The sequence below is a fragment of the Lampetra fluviatilis genome, chromosome 70 (genome assembly GCF_964198595.1).
Source record: "Lampetra fluviatilis chromosome 70, kcLamFluv1.1, whole genome shotgun sequence".
Lineage (NCBI taxonomy): Eukaryota > Metazoa > Chordata > Hyperoartia > Petromyzontiformes > Petromyzontidae > Lampetra > Lampetra fluviatilis.
The window spans coordinates 4,985,946-5,006,895 of NC_136344.1; the positions used below are offsets into that span (position 1 = coordinate 4,985,946).

At 51.4% G+C, this 20,950-nt stretch overlaps 1 pseudogene; it reads right to left on the reverse strand.

Moving 5' to 3' along the window:
- Positions 1-1,614: 1,614 nt before the first annotated feature.
- LOC144952911 (28S ribosomal RNA) lies at positions 1,615-3,122 on the reverse strand (annotated as a pseudogene).
- Positions 3,123-20,950: the final 17,828 nt, after the last annotated feature.

A 20,950-nucleotide genomic window follows, 5' to 3' on the forward strand; every position in this document is an offset into this window, starting at 1 on the left:
GGCCTATTCTAGCTGGTCTTCACTCTTCGCTGGTTAAAGCTAATACTCGACCTCGAGCCCTCCGGCTCACCACCTTTTATAGCACTCGGCCCCCGGGAGGGGCCCGTGGGGGATGCAGGTGCGGACGTCGGTGTGAGCACCTCCTCTGTGTACGGCCCTAACCACGCCCCTTGTGTTTGTTAGCCATCCGTGCCCATACACAATTACACCTCTACACATGCACGGGGCGTGGGCAGAGAGAGGAACTAGGGTAAGGGTCACGGAGGACGCAGTCTGGAGGCCCCTGGAACTTGCTAGCGGGTTCGAAAATGGAGGCGTGGTCAGGGCAGAGCCAGGCCGTGCTGGGTAGCATAAAAGAACCGAGAGCGGGGGGCTCAGGGCGGCCGGTTCTGGAAGTGGACTCGTCTCGTCGTTGCTGTCGTCTCGTCGCCGTCGTCGCTGCCATCTTCACGAAATATTTTGCTTCTGGAAGTTGTTACCTATCTCAGTCAGCACCATCAGTGTTTGATGGTTAGGGTTGTGTACAGGCTAGGCTAAGTGACGGTGGAGAATGTGAAGACGAGACCGTGGAAATTGTGAATAAAGACGGTTCCTCCTAGAGACTCAGTCTCTGAAATGCTGACACTACACATGTTTAATCTCACTCCTCATACTTTAACCATCTGACACATTCTTAGCCCGATGCATGATCGTCTTAATGAGAGAGGGTTTCTGTGTGAGGTGGTGGTGTGACTTCATTCAGATAGGCATCAGTGGGCGCTTTATTTCGGTAAAATGCTGTGTGTTATCGTTTCTGCCGCCTCTGAGCAGATATCCAGAAATGGGAGAGTTTTATCAACCTCCACGTCCATAGTGAACTAGATAAATGGCTTTTACGAGTTGAGATGATTTAGAATTAATTAAGTACATCTTTATTGTGTGGCCAGAACACGAATGTTTCATCTAGATATCTAAACCAAAAAAAGGGTTTTTAGTGTGCTTGATGCTTTTGCTTTTGGTTCAAAGTCTTCCATATACAAATTCCCAAACTCTGGAACGAAATGCCTCACAAGCGTCTGCGAGAGGGATCCAACGATATGAGTCATTAAGCTGTGCGAAGTGAAATGGACGAGCGACCACTTAACACTATGTCCTATGGAGACGAACGTTTTTGCTCTTCACAAAATAAAGCAAATGCAGTCATGAAATAGTTTTCATTGCCTCTTTTTGGAGACCTCATTCCGACCTGGACACACAAGTTTCATCATACTCTGACAGTCGGTCCCTCCAAAGTTGACCAATTTTTTTCAAGAAGTACCAACAAAATGCAGCGAGATTTAACATCCCGGGACGACTACCGACCCATGCAGAGCATGGCCATGCGGATCATCTCACCAGTTTTCCAGCCGAGAAAAATCCGCCTAGGCCCCTGTTTTTCACGGGGATGTTGCTGCGTATACTTTCATGATGAGGAAGCCGCTCTGTTACTGGCATTTTTAGCAACGATTCAGCCGACTGCTTTTGTATTCGAAGAGGAATGTGATGATCAAAAAGAAAGACTAATTGTCACACGATTGCTCCCGCGTAAGGCGTAGCCCTTTTAGGAGCCGCGTTCCCCATGGATGGCGCCAGGGCAAAGCCTTATCTCAAGTGCTGACTTTCAGTAGATCGCAGCTAGGAAGCTTCTCTGCTACTTATGAAACCCCGAGCCAAAACCAGGTCGTTTACTAATGATTTGGCACCCGGCTTCCCCGTGAATGTGCTATCAAGCGACAGAGGAGAGGGACGCCGAATGCTTGCTGCGGCGGCGCCTCGAACCGAGGTCATGCGGCATTCCGCACCGGGCAGGAGTCCACCTGTCTATGAGAGTCTAGCCAAAAATCCGGGCACAACAGCATCGTCGCGTCGAGGGGGGATTCGGACTTAGAGGCGCCCAGTCATAATCTCTCGGATGGTAGCGTCGCATCGTTGGCTCATCAGGCAAACGCACACGCCAAATGTCTGAACCTGCGGTTCCTCTCGTACTGAGCAGGATTACTCTTGCGACGACACAGCATCAGTAGGGTAAAACTAACCTGTCTCACAAAGGTCTAAACCCAGCTCACGTTCCCTATGAGTGGGTGAACAATCCAACGCTTGGTGAATTCTGCTTCACAATGATAGGAAGAGCCGACGTCGAAGAATGAATAAGTATAACCCGTAAAAACCAAGTTTTTCACTATAAATCCTTTATATGCGTGGCAGCGAACTTAATATAAAGGATTTAAAAATATATTCGCCTGTGGAGGACGCGGGGATCGATCCCGCGACCTTTGGCATGGGAAGCGAGGGTGCTACCAACTGCGCTACTCCGCCACGGCCTGTGGAGGGGTTACACTCTGGGCTCTTATACTGTGACGTTCAGCCCAAAGCCAGGAATGAGTTCTATTTGAATATATGTAAAATATTTTTTTTTGCCTAAAAAGTGTAAAATTTTGGGAATTTTTTTTCACGAACATTAATTGTCTAGCACAACGAGTCTGTGTGGAAAATGTCAGCTCGATTGGATCACGGGAAGTGGGTTAAAAAACGACCGAAAGATTTGCACGGTCGTAAGCAAGCAAGCACGCAAGCAAGCAAGCACGCAAGCAAGCGAACTTAATATAAAGGATTTAAAAAGCGACGTCGCTATGAACGCTTGGCCGCCACAAGCCAGTTATCCCTGTGGTAACTTTTCTGACACCTCTTGCTTCAAAAGGATTGTGAGGCCCTGCTTTCATGGTCTGTACTCATACTGAAAATCAAGATTAACGAACTTTTGCCCTTCTGCTCCAAGTGAGATTTCTGTCCTCCCTGAGCTCGCCTTAGGATACCCGCATTACCGTTTGACAGGTGTACCGCCCCAGTCAAACTCCCGACCAGACACTGTCCGCGGAGCGGGTTGTCCCCGGAGCCGCAAATGGTGTTCCAGTGCCGGAGGCACTTGGAGCCAGAAGTGAGAGCCCCCCATGGGGCTCGCCTCTCCACCTCACGGGTAAGTGAAAAAAACTATCAGAGTAGTGGTATTTCACCGACGGCACCCAGAGCAATGAGGGACAAGCACCTCCCACTTATCCTACATGTGCCAGGCTAGAGTCAAGCTCAACAGGTTCTTCCGCCAAGCCCGTTCCCTTGGCTGTAGTTTTGCTGGATACTAGATAGGGATGGTGGGAATCTCGTTCATCCATCCATGCGTGTCACTAATTAGATGACGAGGCATTTGGCTATTTTTATAGATTCCCCGATTTGCTGTTAAGGTCGGAAACCTTGTTGTGGTTGTATCTTTGCAGTCCAGGTAAGGTACCTGCTATTCACTAAAAATAAGATTGCGACTTGGCAGGATTTGCCTTGCCTGGGCAAGAGAGTAACCAGCCTGTCACCCCCTGTTCCAATGACACCATATCTTTATGGACCACACCATTACTTTTATCAGAGCGAGCCTGATCCATGCCTTGGACAGCCCAATACGGTTCACAACAGTGTTGCTTTGTGGGCACCACCCCCCGCGTGCAGATATTATTAAAGCTTCAGTTTTAGCTTTTTCTCCGGGTATATATTTTTACAATATTGTTGTAATGTGTTGTCTGATGCGTATTTGAGTATTTTGAGTTGATGCAGTATTATGAGCACTCGTGATTCCCAAGGCACCGCAATATCTAATATTAATACCTTATTGTCTTTGTTTAAAATGAGGTTTGGTTTTGATTTGTTGGTATCGCATGGTAGTGTCGGCTCAATTATTGTTTTCCATTGCTTGTCCCTGGCTGCTTTGGCAAAAAAAATGCACAATGGAGTTGTGTCTGGTGATGCACGTGTTGTGGCTGAAGGTGCATTTCTGTAGTATGTGTGCAAGTGTTTCTTCTGATATTTGGTTGTTGGCGTTATGGCATTTGAATCTGCATGGGCTTTGGTTGAGTGTACCACGGTTGCTTCGTGACTTGGTTGGAAGTACACTGATCCGTAGTTTCAGCATATCTATGTAGTTGTATGATTTGATGGTTTTGTTACCCCCCACTGATCCATGCGTGATGATCTGCTGTAGACTGACAGTGTATTAGCCCTCTCCCATCTCTGGTGTTGTCGAGGTGTTCTGCCCATTTGTTCTGGTTTGCGTGGTATGATGTGTGTTTTGGAGATATGTATGAGTTAATGCGTTTGATGGTCTGCAAGGTATGCTGCTGCTTAGACAATTTGCTGATGACCTGGTCCCCTGATAACTGCATCTCACTGTATCTATTGATAATGGTTAGTGGAATTAAGTCTGTGATATTATTTATGCCCATCCCCCCTCTTGCTATCTGCGTATAAAAGTTAGACATAATGAGGTTGCCTACATTTTTTATCCATGGTGAGAAACAGTTGTGATGCCGCCGCCACGAAGCCGTTCAGCAGGCGCCCCATCTACGACCTCGCCACCACCAAGCGACGGAGCCGACCCCGCGCCCCCCTCACCTCACCTCACATGAACACACCCGCACGCATTCCCCCCCCCCCCCCCCCATAGAGCTCCGAGGGGAGGTCACCTGGCCGACCAGTTTTTATCCGAGAAGCCCTTATCGGGATTAAACTTTCACGGTTTCCGGCGACCAGGGAATTGGACGACCTCCCCCGACGCTACTTTGCACCGCGGCGCTGCGACCGGCCTTAAGAGTGCGAGGTCGCAGTGAGGGGCCACTCGGCCACCGCGGGTGAAACGCATCCCACACACCCCACACACGCAAGTATCGACGGGGCAGGCAGAGGGAATAAGCATTGTGATGGAGGAGCATCATTAGAAAACACGCAGCGCATCTGAATTGCATAATCAGGCACCCCCGCACAGGGAGCGGAGGGACGGCATAATTACGCTCGGGCACGCAGGCACCATTGTTAGGGGAGTTAAAGGATAAGGCTGTTAGTATGAGTAATCGGGAGAGCGGGGTCACGCGGGGAGCCGTGCACAAATTCCCACGGCGCACCTTTGTGACGGACGCCGCCGCATGAACTGCAATAATGGGGGGGTCTGCGTGAGAAAGGGATTGATTGGAATTTGCGCCGCGCAGGTCGCTCATTGATTAGCAGAACAAAAGCCCCGCGGAGGCGCCGCGGAGCCGCCGTGCTCGTGCAAGGGGGGCGCGAGCCATTGTTTAGAGTTTACGCCGCGCGGACAGAGGATTAATTAGCATAGCGAAGGCGCACGGTACGTGGGAAGGGGGTAGAGGCCTGAGTCCGGGAATTAGGATAAAACGGGAGCGTCGCGAGGTAGAGCTCTCTCTTACTCCGAGAAGCCAGCGTCCAAGACGGCCCCCAGCTCTGCCCTCCGGACGTCCGTGCGACGTGTCGAGGCAAGCAGCGAGGAAAACCCACGTAACGTCGAGTGCCTCAAACCGTGAGTAAGGAGGTAAAAGTATTTCGTGAACGATAAATAGGGAATAGGTCCCGGGCTAGTAGAGTAGGCAGCCTCGTCGATTCATACTGACTCAACAACCAGTCCCAGGTAGCAGATAATAAATCATTAATAGCTGATCGTGGCCTCGTGTGATCTCGTGTTATAAGTGTGAACGCGTGTGGTACTGTGTATGCGTAAGCTCGCGGCGTGCGTAATCGGCGTACCCCAGGTACGCGATCATAACGTGAGCGGCCAGCGGGCGGCGAACGCGGCGCAGAGCGGCTCAAGAGTGGGTATCGCGTGTGGAGCTGTATGTGTGTGTGAGCGCACGTTCACGACGTGTATAATACAGGTGCGCGACCCTAACGTGAGTGGTCAGTGTTGAGTGAGTGCCGCGCAGAGCTGTGTGCGTGAGTGCGCATACATTCGTTACGTGTCGGATACGGGTGCGCATTGGTAACATGGTTATTCGACGTGGAGGCGAGTGCCGCACAGGGCTGTAGACGGGCGCACGCTCGCAGTGTGCGAGAGCTGTACGTAGCGGCGTAAAGAGGGGGAGTATGGCGTTTGATTGATGATGCCGTGCGCACGTATGCTTGCAGCGTGGGAGCGCTGCGTGAAGCCGTATGGGTAGGGGCGTCGCGTTCGAAGGCCGGCGAAACCCTAGCGGGTATTAGGGAGGTGGGGTAACATAAACGGAATAGGGGATGATGGCGGGAGAGACCCCGGGGGCCAACGGCCCCTACACAGTACCTTCGTAGTTTGACCGAGTATTAATTGATGGAAGGTTAGTGGAATAATGTAATTATGTATTAAATATACTTTATTCTCCGGTTTAAATGGTGATTTTACTCATCTATCTAACCAGGTCTATTTAATGTGAAGGTTTGTTGATATCTTGCCTCTCGGGTCGAAGATAATTCCTAAATATTTAATTCCTGTTAGATAAGATACTGATGAGATTGTTTCGCCATTTTTGGAGTATGATGAAGTTGTAGCAATACTGAGTGTTTTTTTCCATGTTTAATAAATTGTAGTGATCTGCATTTGTCAGGATTAATTTGAAGGTGTCTGTGAGGGAATAAATCTGAGGTAATTTTGAGTAGTTGGTTCACTCCTGAATCTGTTTCTGCTAATAGGACAAGGTCATCAGCAAATGTCATTGAGTCAATTTTCCTATTCCCTATTGTGATGCCTATGTAGGATGAGAGTGCGTCTAGTAGTTTATCTAACATCATGTTGAAGAGGGTTGGCGACAGTGGGTCACCCTGCCTCACTCCACGGTTTAGTTGTACGTGGTCGCTGTGATGCTTGTATTGTTGTTGCTATAGATGTTGGATAAGTAGGTCATGGAGTCCGGTGTTATGTTGAATAGTCGTAGTGCTCTAGTGATTGAGTGATGGCTGATTGAATCGAAAGCTTTAGCTAGATCTATGGAAACTATTTTTGTGTTTTAATTTGTTTGCCGGGTGTTGTGAATGATGTCGTGTAGGAGTGCACTGTTTTCAAAACAACCTTCAACAGGAATGAAAGCCTTCTGTCTGCAATCTAATTCCAATTGTTGATTAAGTCTAGCTGCTAATATCCTGTTAATCAATCTAACTATAGTTGAGCCTATGGTGATTGGTCTCTAATTTAATGTGTTTGTTAAATCTTCAAAAGTTTTTGGTATGAGGGTGGTTCGATTTCATTTCCAGATTTCTGGTAGATCTTGCAACTTTAAAATTAAATGTATAATGCTAGCGAGATATGTGATGGGGAGATACTGTAAATTAGTGATGGTAATGTTATCTGGACCGGGGGAAGTTACTCTGGTGCTCCTTAATGCCTGTACTAATTCCTTGAGTGTTGTTGTATCCACTATGTTAATCTGTGCATGATTAAATTCGGGTATTCTGGGATAGTCATCTGTTGGGATGTCATTTGAAACAGGTTCACGTATGTAAATTGTATGCTGTCAGTGGTTGGGTAGGTGCTGGTTATTGGTTGGTTGTTAATGATTTCATCCACTGATAGCTTCTTGTTTGTTCTGAATAAAAATTTGTATCTGGTTTATGTAGCTTGTTTTTGTTTTTGTCACCGGTCTGTCAGGTGATGTACGGGAGTTTTAGTGGAAGGGAGAGTAAGGAGGTAGCGCTCATCGCATGTGCTACGAGTGCGGACGGAGAGGACATCTCGCCCACGACTGCTGGCGATACAAGGGCGCTCCTCCAAGGGTGCCGGACGACTACAACCGCAGCTTCCCCCCATTCCGAGGACCACAGGCCAGTCGCGACCCATCGAATACACGGCTCATTCACACGGATCGCGCGACGGTGTTGTGTTGGGCACGTTAGCGCATCGTGTTCTGGGTGTCGCGCCGGGTTCGTCGGATGTGATGGCGCTTATTCAAGGGGTGAAGGTCAGGGTCATTGTCGACACGGGGCTTCGGCAACCCTAATTTCTTTACATAATTTTCGCTCGTTGCCAACCTCACCCCAGGCTTTGGAGCCAGTTGATTGGCCGTGTATTGCAGCAAATGGGGGAAGCCTGGGGATTTTGGGCCGCATGCTTGCCACAGTTCAAATTGGGGATGTGTGTGTGACGGGACACATCCTGGTTTCCACAGCCCCGGCTGTGCCGTGTTTGTTGGGCACAGATTTCTTGCAAAGGATGCCTCTCAAGATCTCCATAGAGACGGGCTGTTTGGAAATGCCATCTGGGAAGTGCCTAAAATTCTTAGGAACTCCGTCTAAATTCTTGGCAGCAAACGCCATGGTACAGGATGTTGTTAGCCAAATGGTGCGTGTTCCACGAGCCACACAAATGCTCGTGCCACTGCGCTTGGAAAAAAAAACCTGCCTTTGAGAAACCCGCTTGAAGGGATATTGCTAACCCGTTCGAGTGCTGTGTCACGGACACCCTCTTTGGTTGGAGCTTTATTGATGGTGTCAGAAAATCGCGACCCATTTATGCAGATTGTCAATGTGGGGGCACGAGCCCATTCTATTCAAGAGGGAACCTTATTGGCACACGCGATGGCAGCGTCAAGTTCGGACGTGGAGGTGTGCATGGCAACGGGAGTGGGGGATGCACTGCCGCCGTGTGATGAGGGGCCCGAATGGTTGCATGGGTTGTATGAGTATAATCACGATCTGACACCCAAGCAGCGGTCGCGTCTCCATAATCTACTTTCGGAATTTAGAGATGTTTTCAGTTCGGGAAAATATGATTTTGGTCGGACATCCCTGTCGTGGTATCACATCGACACGAGGGATGCGCCTCCAATTTGGCTAAATTCTCATAGAATGAGCCCACTGGAAAAAGACTACATTCAGCAAACTGTGAATGAAATGCAGGAACAGGAGATCGTCTCTCCCTCCTACAATTAGCATGGGACGAGCTGGCTGGCAGGCTCTTGGAATGGGAGCCGGTCGGCCAGCCACGACACAGAAGTGGGGTTTCCAGCGCGCCAGCGAATGACCACCGTCATGAGGGGAAGGTCGCAACGAGGAGGAGACGTGGCTCCTTGTCAAGTATCGAGCGTTCCCCTCCCTATCCCCAAGTTGACCCAATCAGGGGTGACAGACCGGCAGCTGGAACCCGCTCCTTCTGTTGAGGGCACTGAGGGAGCATTCCACTACACATTCACCTATTATTGCGGCAGATCGTTGTTACTGCTGTTGTTATTGTTGTTGGTTTATACCCGTGTCACTCATTGCGTTACGGTGTGAAAATGTTGTTGTTGTTGTTGTTAACTCGTGCCACTAATCGCACGTTGCGTTGGTTGTGGGTTAGCCAGGATGGATAGCTTTTACATCACGGGGGGGGGGGGGGGGTGATGTAGTGGTTCAACGCGCGCATATTCGATAATGGCTACATGTCCGTGCTCGGCAGCCAGAAGAGGCGGTTGGTGAGCATAATCATGGGAACGTCGAGAGCAGCCAGGGTCAGGATGACCATTGGGATAATTAACGGTGGAGGTGGACTGAAATTGAAAAAAAACGGTATTTGCCAATCATCGAGGGATCTTCTGGAGAATGTTCTGGAAGGGGACACGAGGGATATATAAGACAGGAAAACGAGCCCGAGCAGCAGTATGATGAAGACAGAAGACAAGATAAACTGAAGCTGGACCCGCCCAAGCTAGTTAGAGTATTCCTGGGCGAGAGTAGTCCTGTGTGGACCTGGGTAGGCTAGGATTGGGTCGCTAGGGGCAAGCGCAGTCCATGCGTCAGCACGCTTGACCCCCGGGGCTTCTGTGGTATCAACCCACTGAGACAGCGTGACACAGGCCCTGTAGAGATCAGGAGTAGGACGCTAAAGGCGTGAGTGCAGTCCGTACTTCGGCACCCTTAATGCCGTGGCTGCCGTGGTGTCAATCCGCTGAGACAGCGAGACACGGCAGCCATAGAGAATAGGATAGTTACGCGGCGAGTGAGGGAACGAACGAGCGACGGACGGCAGATCCTCGGCGTAACTAAAAACAATTGTTGAAAAACAGACTGTAATAAAGTGGCCTGGGAACAAGTCATCCGCCTTTATTTACAACACTACACATATTCACACATACTTGAACGTACACACGAGTGCATATACATACGCGCGTTTACTGTTTAACACATAGGCTCTCGCGAACAAAATTCATTATACAGCTTTTTTTTGGGTTAGATCACGTAAATATAAATGTATCGTTAAACCGACCACCTCCCGACACAGGTAATGATTAAGGTATGTCACCTAAACAGAACATGCCAATTCGTTAATAGTGGAGAGTAAATCCACAACATTTACAATCTGAGTGCGACATTTATCCAGTAATTACAACTAGCAACATCAGGCGACAGCCTGATATGTGGAGAAATCCTGTTTTGTTTATTAAATGGAGGGATAGATGTGATGGCGTCACTTGTGAGCCCTTCACGTGTGAAGGCCGGAGGGGGCACAATGGGTATCCATTACCGATTGGTTTATTCATATGTTAATCAACGTACATTATGCATGTGTAGGACTTGAGTTTTAGCGCGCCACGCATTCTCTTCCACTGTTGCTATGCAAGCGAGCAGAGTACAGTGGGGGGTATGTGAGGACACGGTTGTTGTTGTGGCATTAGGTGAGAGGGTCGTTAAGTGTTGAGACAGGTGTTCGGGGTAGCCAGGGGGACACAGGCCAGCGATTGGCTAAGAGGGAAATTGGTTATTAGCTGGCGTCGCTCTGGCGGCAATAAGAAGGTCACGTGAGACCGGGGGCCAGGGGGCGAGTGATAAGCGGGGGTTGAGATAATTAAGGGGGATTAATTGGTGTGGGGATATAAGCCACAGCGCGACGGAGAGAAGGGAGTCTTGTCTTGGTCGGCGTCTTGGATGGACCTGCAGCGACGGTGCCCGGGGAATCGCAGAGCAGGCGGTAACGGTATTAGAGCAGAGAGAGAGTGGGTTAGCGGCGACAGACGGAGTAGAGCATAGAGAGACAGTGATAACGAGAACGCAGTGAGCGAACAAGGGTAGCCATGCATCGGAAGGATGCAGTGTAGAGTAGCAATGGAGTCGACAGACCTAGCGAGAGAGACGCGGAGGAGACGCGGCGAGGCGAGAGAGAGACGCGGAGCGAAGTGAGGGCACGGAGAGACGCGGAGCGGTGGCGCTGCAGAGAGAGACGCGGAGCGGAGTGAGGCCGCGCCGAGACGCGGAGCGGTGGCGCAGCGGAGGTGGACTCTTAGGCGGAAAATAAAGAGAACAGAAAGACAACCCGAGTACGAGTCCTACACATGCACAATGCATGCACATGGTTTTTGTACCTCCTTTCGTTTGCATGCAGTAAAATAGTACCTGTTTTTGTCTGCTCACAGCTAATCCAAATTGACAAATGGTGACCTGTATCGGCATGCATTTAAACAGCGTATTTTTTTGTTGACTCGCTTCTAAGCAGCACTAAGCCTGTAGCTATCCAAAAGGTAACATTTTTTTTATTTCTCTCAATTTCGACAGATTATTTTGGCCAGTAGTAACTAGTTTACACAGAACTTCAACATTATAAAAAAGTATTCGAGTGTACATACACAAACGAGTGTACAGAATTGTAATATACACAGCAATGTAGATACATACAGCAGTGTATTTACACACGGGAGAAAGTCAGCTACAGACTGAAAGCTGATGGTTGTATTAATTGCATTACGTTGCAATGCTTACAAGCGAGGTATATTGCTGGATATGCGGATTGTAACTTCTGAAATTAAACATTGAATTTAAAATTCACGAAAGTCGAGAACAAAGTATTTGGATCCGAGCGGGGATTATGGGAGACATCCCGCTAATAATGAGGAGAATCCGAACGAGTGGGCTATGGAAAAAGCAAAAAAATTGACTTGAAAAAGACTTGATGCTCATTAATAAAACTACTTAATTTCCTACACTCATTGAACATATGGTATTTCTTAATATTCAATAACGAGTGTACCAAGTGATTTAAATCTGAACGTAAGGGCAAGCCCAAGAGGAGGCCAAATATCAATATTATTAGTAATTCCATGCATAACGTGCTTAAGTTTGTGGGGGCATCTACGATTTCGATCGTCTGGTTAACATGTGAAAATAATAACGAAACCCCGCTATCTTATTATGCTGCCGTGTTTATGTACATGGGTGTGTACTGCTGTGTGTGTACATTACACACTCGTATGTGTATTTACACTCGTTAATGGCAACGTGTTGGTCTGTACACGCGTGTATTTTTGTGTAGTTCAGCGTGTACTCAAAAGCGTGTGTATATGTATGTTGGGCTTTTTTAATCCGGCCCGCCGAACTTGTCCAAATATTATTATTAAATTAAATTTTACCTTCCTCCTGTGTAATAATGTTCCAGGAGACTGGACGCCGGGGTTTGGAGGCACACGTATTTATTCCGTGTCGGTACAGCACAACGCTGACATACAACACTGGAGGGGGTATCGGCCCCCTCACCCGTCTAACTGGGGTTACACTCTCTAGCTACGCCTAGCCTACCCCTGGGTCCTCCATTAACGGGCTAGGGGAGGCTAGCTAGCCGACACTGGTAAGTCGGCCTCACGGTACCCGGAGTCCCAGACCAGCTCTTACAAGAGCACCGACTCTGGCTCTCGGGACCACGCCGCTGGCTCGATCCTGTCGGCCCTGATAAGGGCGGCGATCCAGGGGAGTCCAGGGCTCTATCTACGACGATCTTCAGTCTTCACTGGTTAGCTTCAACATTTCTTCCTGAGCCCTCCGGCTCATCCCCTTTTATACCAAAACCCCCGCTGAGGGGTGGGGCCCTGGGGGATCCCAGCTCCGAGTCATCCCCCCAGGCTGCCCGATGCGGACGTCGCTGGGAGCACCTTCCCGTGCACCGACATAGCCACGCCCACTGTGTTTCTTTCCCATCTGATCCCATTCAATAATAGCCCCTCCGTAACACCCCTACATCACCCGCCCTTGTACAGCTCGCAGCCGTCCCGGCTGCAACAACCAACAATAAAAGTGTATTTACCCCTTGAACCCGCGTGTGCCTCACAATTTTTTTTCAACAATAACAACAACAAGAACACCAACAAGAACCACAACAGCAAGAAGAGAAATAACCCGACGCACCCCCCCCCCCCCCGAATAAATACGAATTCCGTAAGAGCACCCTATATACAATCTGCAGGAAAACACACCACACACACAACACACAATGAACCCAACATATATACAATCCAATTTGCAGGAAAACACACCACACACACACAACATACAGTGAACACAACATATGTACAATCCTCTGGGCATCACAAAAGTCTGCGCGTTTTCGCGCGCGTTCTTGCAGCAGGCCCGTCACACGGGGCAACCCCGGATGGCGGACTGTTGGGTGGCAACCGTCCGTGTCCGAGTGAGTCACTTTCCGTTGCCGCGTGACCCTCGGCATCCCCAGGAGGGGTTGTCGGGCGTGAGCCCGTCACTCCCGGTGCACCTGGGGGCGGGACAGCCGGCAGCACGTTAGGTGAGAGCAGCGGAGACAGGCCCTGTGAGTCGGCGGACCCCCCACATGTCTGGCCACGCGTGTGTGAAGTGGGAACTCGGGCCGCAACGAACGGTTTCAATCTGGAGGGGTGCACAAACCACCGCTGCTTCCCCCATTTGATGCGTACACACTGAGGCCGCAAAACCTGAACCACCTCCACAGGGCCCCGTCACGGCCGCACCAGTTTAGAGGAGGTTGCAAGTGGTACCTGTGGACAGTGTAACCATGCCTTGTTACCCGGTTTCCACTGCAGCACGTGCGCCCGACCCAGCCTGAGCCTCTCGTTAGCCTTCTGGCGGAGGTCGGAATTTTGCATAGCAGCCTCCCGTGCCTCTTAATTTAGCAATATTGAATTTAACATGGTCGAACAATTTAGTTTTACCCTGCGGCGCGGAGATCTGCAGCTGGGTCTGAACAGGCGGGTCAGGTTCGCGGCCGTACATCAAGAAGAAGGGGGAAAATCCCGTTGCCGCATGGGGAGCCATTCTATATGCTGCCAAGACCCCTTGAATTTGAAGGTCCCAATCGGTCTGTGAGTCCGAGACCTGTTGGGACAGCATTGACGTGATGGTTCGATGCAGACGCTCCACCATCCCGTCAGTTTGCGGATGATATGGGGAGGTACGAATTTTTTTAGTGCCCAGGAGCTCACAGACCTCTTGGAGAAGTTTACCAGAAAAATGTTTGCCCTGGTCGGTCAGCAGCCGCTCCGGAGCACCTTTGTCCAGGACGTATCCCTGGACAAAGGCCTCCGTGATGGCTGCTGCCGACTGGTTGGCAAGGGGCCAGGCCATAGGCCAGCACGTAAAATATTCCACCCCGGTCAACAGGTATCTGTTGCCCCTGGGGGTAGCGGGAAATGGGCCCAGGATATCAAGCGCGACAAGCTCGTTGACCCTGGAAACTTTGATGGATTGCGGGTTAGACTCCCGTGCTGGTGGTTTACGTTGCGCACACCGAGGACATGACCCCAACAGATCCCCGACATCCCTTGTCATGCCCGGCCAAACAAAATCTAGCTGGAGCATGGCGAGGGTCTTTTGAGTCCCCAGGTGGAGGAGGCGCTCATGAGCGGCCCACACCACCTTACCCCGCAAACCAGAAGGGACCACCAGCCGGTGTCGATGGGATCTCCAGTCCCAATGCATTAACAGACCCTGGACCATCTCCCATGAGTCGACATCACCCCTCCCCCGCCCAGCACTTCCGACGCGACGACGCAACGCAAAGGAGGGAGGTATCCTCCATCTGGAGGCGCCCCCATTCAGCAACAGGCAACCCCAACAGGGAATCTTTTCCCTGTTGCGCAATAAAATCCGTCATCGACGTTGCATCAGCGGCGGCCGCCAGGACCGGAACGGATATCTCACTCGGAGGCCTGCAACGTCCCGACCCCAGGAGGCAGGCGCATTCGGAGGTGGTTGGCATCCGAGACAGAGCGTCCGCATTGGTGTGGCGAACGCCCTTACGGTACTTAGTTTCGAAATCGAAGTCCTGGAGAATCTCCAACCATCGAGACAATTGTCCCGATGGTTGTTGAACTCGCAGGGCGTACTGTAGTGCCGCATGATCTGTGCGGAAGGTGAAATGCCGACCGTACAGATATGGGCGATACTGTTGGATGAAGTTAACAATTGCCAACAGTTCCCGACGGGTGACACAATATCTTTGCTCCGCTGGAGACAACACCCGACTACCGTACGCGACTACCCATTCCACGCCGTCAACCACCTGCGAAAGCACGCCCCCAATACCCGTGTTGCTCGCGTCCGTGTCGAGAAAAAAGGGTTTTGAAAAATCAGGGTAACCCAAGGGAGGAGCGTTTACCAGCGTGTCCCGGAGAGATCGGAAGGCAGCCTCCTCCTCCTGTCCCCAGTGGAACCGGACCCCCTTCGATGTCAAAGCGTGTAGGGGCTTTGCAATCATTGCAAAATCTGCGACAAACCGTCGGTAATACGACGCGAATCCAACAAAACTCCTGACCTCTCCCACAGAGGTGGGAGTCGTCCAGGAGCTGACACACTGCGTTTTGGCGGGATCGGTAGCAATACCTGAGCGTCCGACGATATGTCCCAAATAACGCACGGATTCGCGTAACAAATGACATTTTTGGGGTTTAAATTTCAAATTAGCAGCCCGCATTTTGAGGAAAACCGCCCGCAACCTCTGTAGATGTTCGTCGAACGTTTTGCTAAAGACGATAACTTCACCCAAATAAATCAAACACGAGTACCATTGTAACCCAGCCAAAACCAATTCCATCAATCGCTGGAAAGTTGCTGGCGCTGAGTGGAGTCCCATTGGCAACTGGTTGAATTGGAACAGGCCGTGCGGTGTACGGAATGCAGTTTTGGGTTTCGAATCATCGTCCAGAGGAAGCTGTCAGAATCCCGAAAGTAAATCCAATGTGGAGAAGAATCGCGCCCCCGCCAAGGTGTCAAGCGATTCGTCTATCCGTGGGAGCGGGTATGCATCTGCAACAGAAATTTTGTTGAGGCGACGAAAATCGACGCAAAACCGCAACGAGCCGTCATGTTTTTTAACTAAGACAATCGGCGCTCCCCAAGGGCTGGTAGAAGGAGAAATGATGTCGGCGGCTAACATGTCATCAACGGCCGATTTGACATGGTCCTTTTCGGCGGGACTTAACCGAAAAGGATTCTGGCGTATTGGCGTGCTGTCACCCGTATCAATATGGTGACGCAGCAGATGAGTACAGCCCAGATCGTATTTGTTCCGACTGAAAACGTCGGAAAATTCACGCAGTAGTGTTTTAAGCTTTTGACGCTCTAAGTCCGACAGGTCCGTCGATCCCGCACAAAGCGCCTCGAGCCACCCCTCATCACTGTCCGTATGTGGTCGCGGCAGAGGGGCAGCGCTCACGTGATTTACGACGGGTTCCTCACAGGGCACCGGCGTTGCGTGAGCAAGCACGGTCCCCTGTGGAAGCACCACCGTCCGCGACCCCACATTGAGGACCGCGATGAAAGGGTCCCCGTCCCCCTTAACGATGGTCTGGGCCGGAATAAAATGAGGTCCGCTAACCCCGACCCTAGACGGGCCCAGCAGAACTCCCTGGTCCCCAATCCCTTTAGCGAAAGGCCGACGTAGTTTAAGAGGCACCAGCATCTGGGCCCCCGGTGGTACGCGTACCGTTCTGTCAACGAGCGCCGGAACCGTCGCGAACGCCGTCCGACCCGCAGAGGGAGACGGCAGAAATGCCATACGTCGGCCCGACGGGAGCTCAATACAGCCCTGGTCGATTAAGATACGGCTCGGCATTTTGCCCAGGAAGTCCGTCCCCAGCAGGCACGGAACCGCCAGCGAGGAGGAGACAAAAATTGGGCCAGATAAATTGATATCTCCAATACAAATTTGCGCTCGAATTTGTCCAATGATCCCCAGTGAGCCCCCGTTAGCAGCATAGAACGGTACATGAACGGGCAGCAAAGGACGGCTCTGAACAGGAAGAATGTTGTAAATCAATTCCGAAATAATGGTCGCCGATGCTCCCGTATCGACCAGGATGCGCACCTCAACCCCATCAATGTACCCCACAACGGCTGACGACCCCGACGACGCGGCCACAATGCGATGGGCCAACACGGACCACTCGCTGGGTTGGATATTAGTCCCCACAGTGGTACGTGTTGGCGCGACGGTGTGCAATTTCGGCCCCCCGTTCGTTGCGGTGCATGAGTGTGTGACGGGTGTGTGTGTGGGCCAAACATGAGGGGTGTCGCGACTCGCAGGGTTATGTTGTTGGAGCTTGGGAGGAGGCGCGGCGTCCTGTCGAGGCGTCGCCCCGCGCTGCCGAGGAGAGCGGCATCCCGAGGCGACATGACCCCGGAGGCCGCAATTGTAGCAGCGTGGGAGCGCTGCCGATGATGTTGGCTGGTCGAGGTGGCCCGGTCCATCCCGAGCAGGCCGTACTCCCGCTCTCCACTCCAGCTGACGGTCGATGGCGCAAATTTCCTCCGCTGGGAGGGTAGCTGCAGCCACAGCACGACCGGTCGCCGCCTTGCTGGCCTTTCGTCGCTGCGAGAGTAAGTTGGCGTGGAGGTGTCGTGCGGCCCGGAGGGAGGACATCTCAGCGTCGTTCTGCGCCACGACGACGATGTCCAATTGGTCAGCCAGCAAGAGGATCTTCTCTGTCACCATGGCGTCCACTCCTTCGTCATCCATTCGCGGGAAAGCCGTTCTTGCCAGTGCCAAGAGAGCCGTGCGATACGCCAGGGGCGACTCCTTGGCACCCCGCTGACGATCGTAGAATAGCTGCCTGCAGTCAGACGGTGGTCCGTAGACTGCAGCCAGCAGCTGAAGCGCCATCTGCAGCGTGGCGCGCTTGGCTTTCGGCGCCAAGGTGAGAGTGGCGAGGGCATCGCTGTCGAGCAGCGCCGGCAGCGCGCGGAGAGCCTCGGCATCGGTCCACTGCGCCATCTCCTGGTGTGCGAGGAAGTGCCGCTGAAAGCCGCCCCAGTCACCATCCTCGCCCACAAACTCCTTGAGGGGAGGTAGACGTTGGTGCAACGCAGCGGCCGCAGTGAAAGGTCGCTCCCCGTCGCTCTCGTCACTCGGCTCGGCTTCGGCGCGAATGACAAGTGGCATCGCCGGTCGCACCACTGGTGATGCGCTGGCCGCTGTTGATGACGTAGCAGCCACTGTATGCCGGCCGTCGGACGCGAGGCTCAGCCCGACCACGCCCTCAGCAGCTGCTGCGGCGATGGCGGGAGATTCAAAATCCGGCTCCGTCGAAATGGCGGGAACCCGTGCTGCTCGTCGGCTGTCGTCGCTCCGTGGCGGTCCACCAGCCCCCAGCCGCGTAATTTGTTCAAGCGTGGCGGCAGCAGCGTAAAGCAGCTCCGCCAGTCTCGCGTGAGCCTGCCGCAGTCCATCTGCTGACGGCTCCCCTCCATCCAGACGCTGCGGTGTGGATGGATCCGGCCCCGGCTGCTCGGCGTCGCCTTCAGCCATCTCGGGCTCAACTTCTGCAGCAGTGTCCTCCGCCCCCGGTACCCTGGCACGAGCTGTCCGTCGCGTGTCCATGTTCGTGGTCGATCACTTCTAACACCAGATGTAATAATGTTCCAGGAGACTGGACGCCGGGGTTTGGAGGCACACGTATTTATTCTGTGTCGGTACAGCACAACGCTGACATACAACACTGGAGGGGGTATCGGACCCCTCACCCGTCTAACTGGGGATACACTCTCTAGCTACACCTAGCCTACCCCTGGGTCCTCCACTAACGGGCTAGGGGAGGCTAGCTAGCCGACACTGGTAAGTCGGCCTCACGTTACCCGGAGTCCCAGACCAGCTCTTACAAGAGCACCGGCTCTGGCTCTCGGGACCACGCCGCTGGCTCGATCCTGTCGGCCCTGATAAGGGCGGCGATCCAGGGGAGTCCAGGGCTCTATCTACGACGATCTTCAGTCTTCACTGGTTAGCTTCAACAATTCTTCCTGAGCCCTCCCCTTTTATACCAAAACCCCCGCTGAGGGGTGGGGCCCCGGGGGATCCCAGCTCCGAATCAGCCCCCCAGGCTGCCCGATGCGGACGTCGCTGGGAGCACCTTCCCGTGCACCGACATAGCCACGCCCACTGTGTTTCTTTCCCATCTGATCCCATTCTATAACAGCCCCTCCGTAACACCCCTACACCTGTAATGCCCTTCACCATTAGATGGCGCACTTTTGAAATTCAACAAAACAAACAAAACTTAACTCCGAGTTCTCTCCTAATTTCACGAGTCCGTTCTAGACCCCACAGTTTTTTAAAGAGTTTTAAGCACAGAAAACACAATTAAAGTTTGAAATATCATTAATTATACAAACTTTTCTATAATTTCCTTCTTCACTTCGATTAAAATTTTCTTTAAAAACTTCTTCTCACCAACATTACCACTCATTACCACTTTCTCCCAAGGCAAGTTTGTAAAATAATACATGGTACAGACAGCAGACATCTTGTGTCCGGAGTTTAAACGCAAATTTGAAAAAGTCAGTTCATCACTAGGACTGTGATTCGCCGTGTGGAACTGATTGATAAAATATAGCCAGTCAATTAAACAAAAATTCTGATTCCTTTGAATTATATTCACTAGCACTGGATGAAAGTACGGACGTAAAATACACTGCTCAGCTCCTCATTTTTATCCGAGGCATTGACGACAGTTTTGCGATAACAGAGGAGTTTTTGACAATGGAGTCCCTGAAAGGAACAACGCGGGGAGAAGTACTTGTATAACCAGGTATCTGCTGTCATCGAAAGAATGACGCTACCTCGGAGTAAACTTGTCAATGTCACAACGGATGGATCGCCAAATTTAACTGGAAAAAATGTTGGGCTGCTGAAAAGAATCCAGGAAAAAGTGAAAGAGGAAAACTGTGTCCAGGATCTTATTTTCCTTCACTGCGTCATCCATCAGGAATCCCTGTGTAAGTCTGTATTGCAGCTTAATCATGTCGTGAATCCAGTCGTAAAACGTGTACAATTTATACGAGCAAGGGGACTTCAGCACCGTCAGTTTATTACGTTCCTGGAGGAAACTGATGCGGATCATCAGGACTTGCTGTACCACTCTCGTGTCCGCTGGTTAAGTTTGGGGAAAGTGTTACGAGTGTGGGAGCTTAAAGAGGACATCATCGCATTTTTTGAGTTGATGGGGAAATCTGACGAATTCCCTGAGCTAAGCGACAAGAACTGGCTTTGTGACTTTGCGTTTGCTGTGGACATATTTTCACACATGAATGAGCTGAATGTGAAACTGCAGGGGAAAGATCAGTTTGTTCACGACATGTACAAACATGTGAAAGCCTTCAAATCCAAGCTCACTTTGTTCTCCGGACAAATTGCGAACAAATGTTTCGCTCATTTCCCCACACTTGCCATGCAGGAAGAGGCACCGCGAAATACAAAAAATACAGCAAATCGCTTTAGGACCTGCACGGAGAATTCTGCTGTAGGTTCTCTGATTTCGAAAACATTGAACAGTCACTTCAGCTGGTGTCCTGTTCCCTGTCACAAGAACCTGAAACAGCACCACAGGAGCTGCAGTTGGAACTGATAGATCTTCAGTCTGACTCCATCCTAAAAAAGAAGTTCAACTCTGTTAAACTGAATGACTTTAATGCTTCACTTAACAGAGCCACGTTTCCAAACCTCCGGAGGACTGCACGGAAGATACTGCCCTTGTTTGGCTCGACTTATGTGTGTGAGCAGACATTCAGCGTCATGAACGCCAAAAAAGCCCGTCACAGATCAAAGTTAACGGCTCAGCACCTCAGATCTATCCTGAGAATTGCCACAACCAAACTAACTCCAGACTTGTGTAATGCGGGCGTAAGCGACCTTCCGGATGTGACGTCACGGGGGGTGGAGTCATGTGACGTGGGTGGAAGGTTCGGGTCCTTAAGCGGGTAAACCGGAAGGGGAAGGCAGTCGGGGTGTGACCGGAAAAGAGTGAGGCCACGCGGGCGAGTGTGGAGAGGGGGGGGGGGGCGCCGACGGCCATCGGGAGCCAACCCCGAAGACAAGAGGAAGCTGCGGAGTGGTGTGCAGCTGCAGAGGAGACAGCCAGAAGGGCTG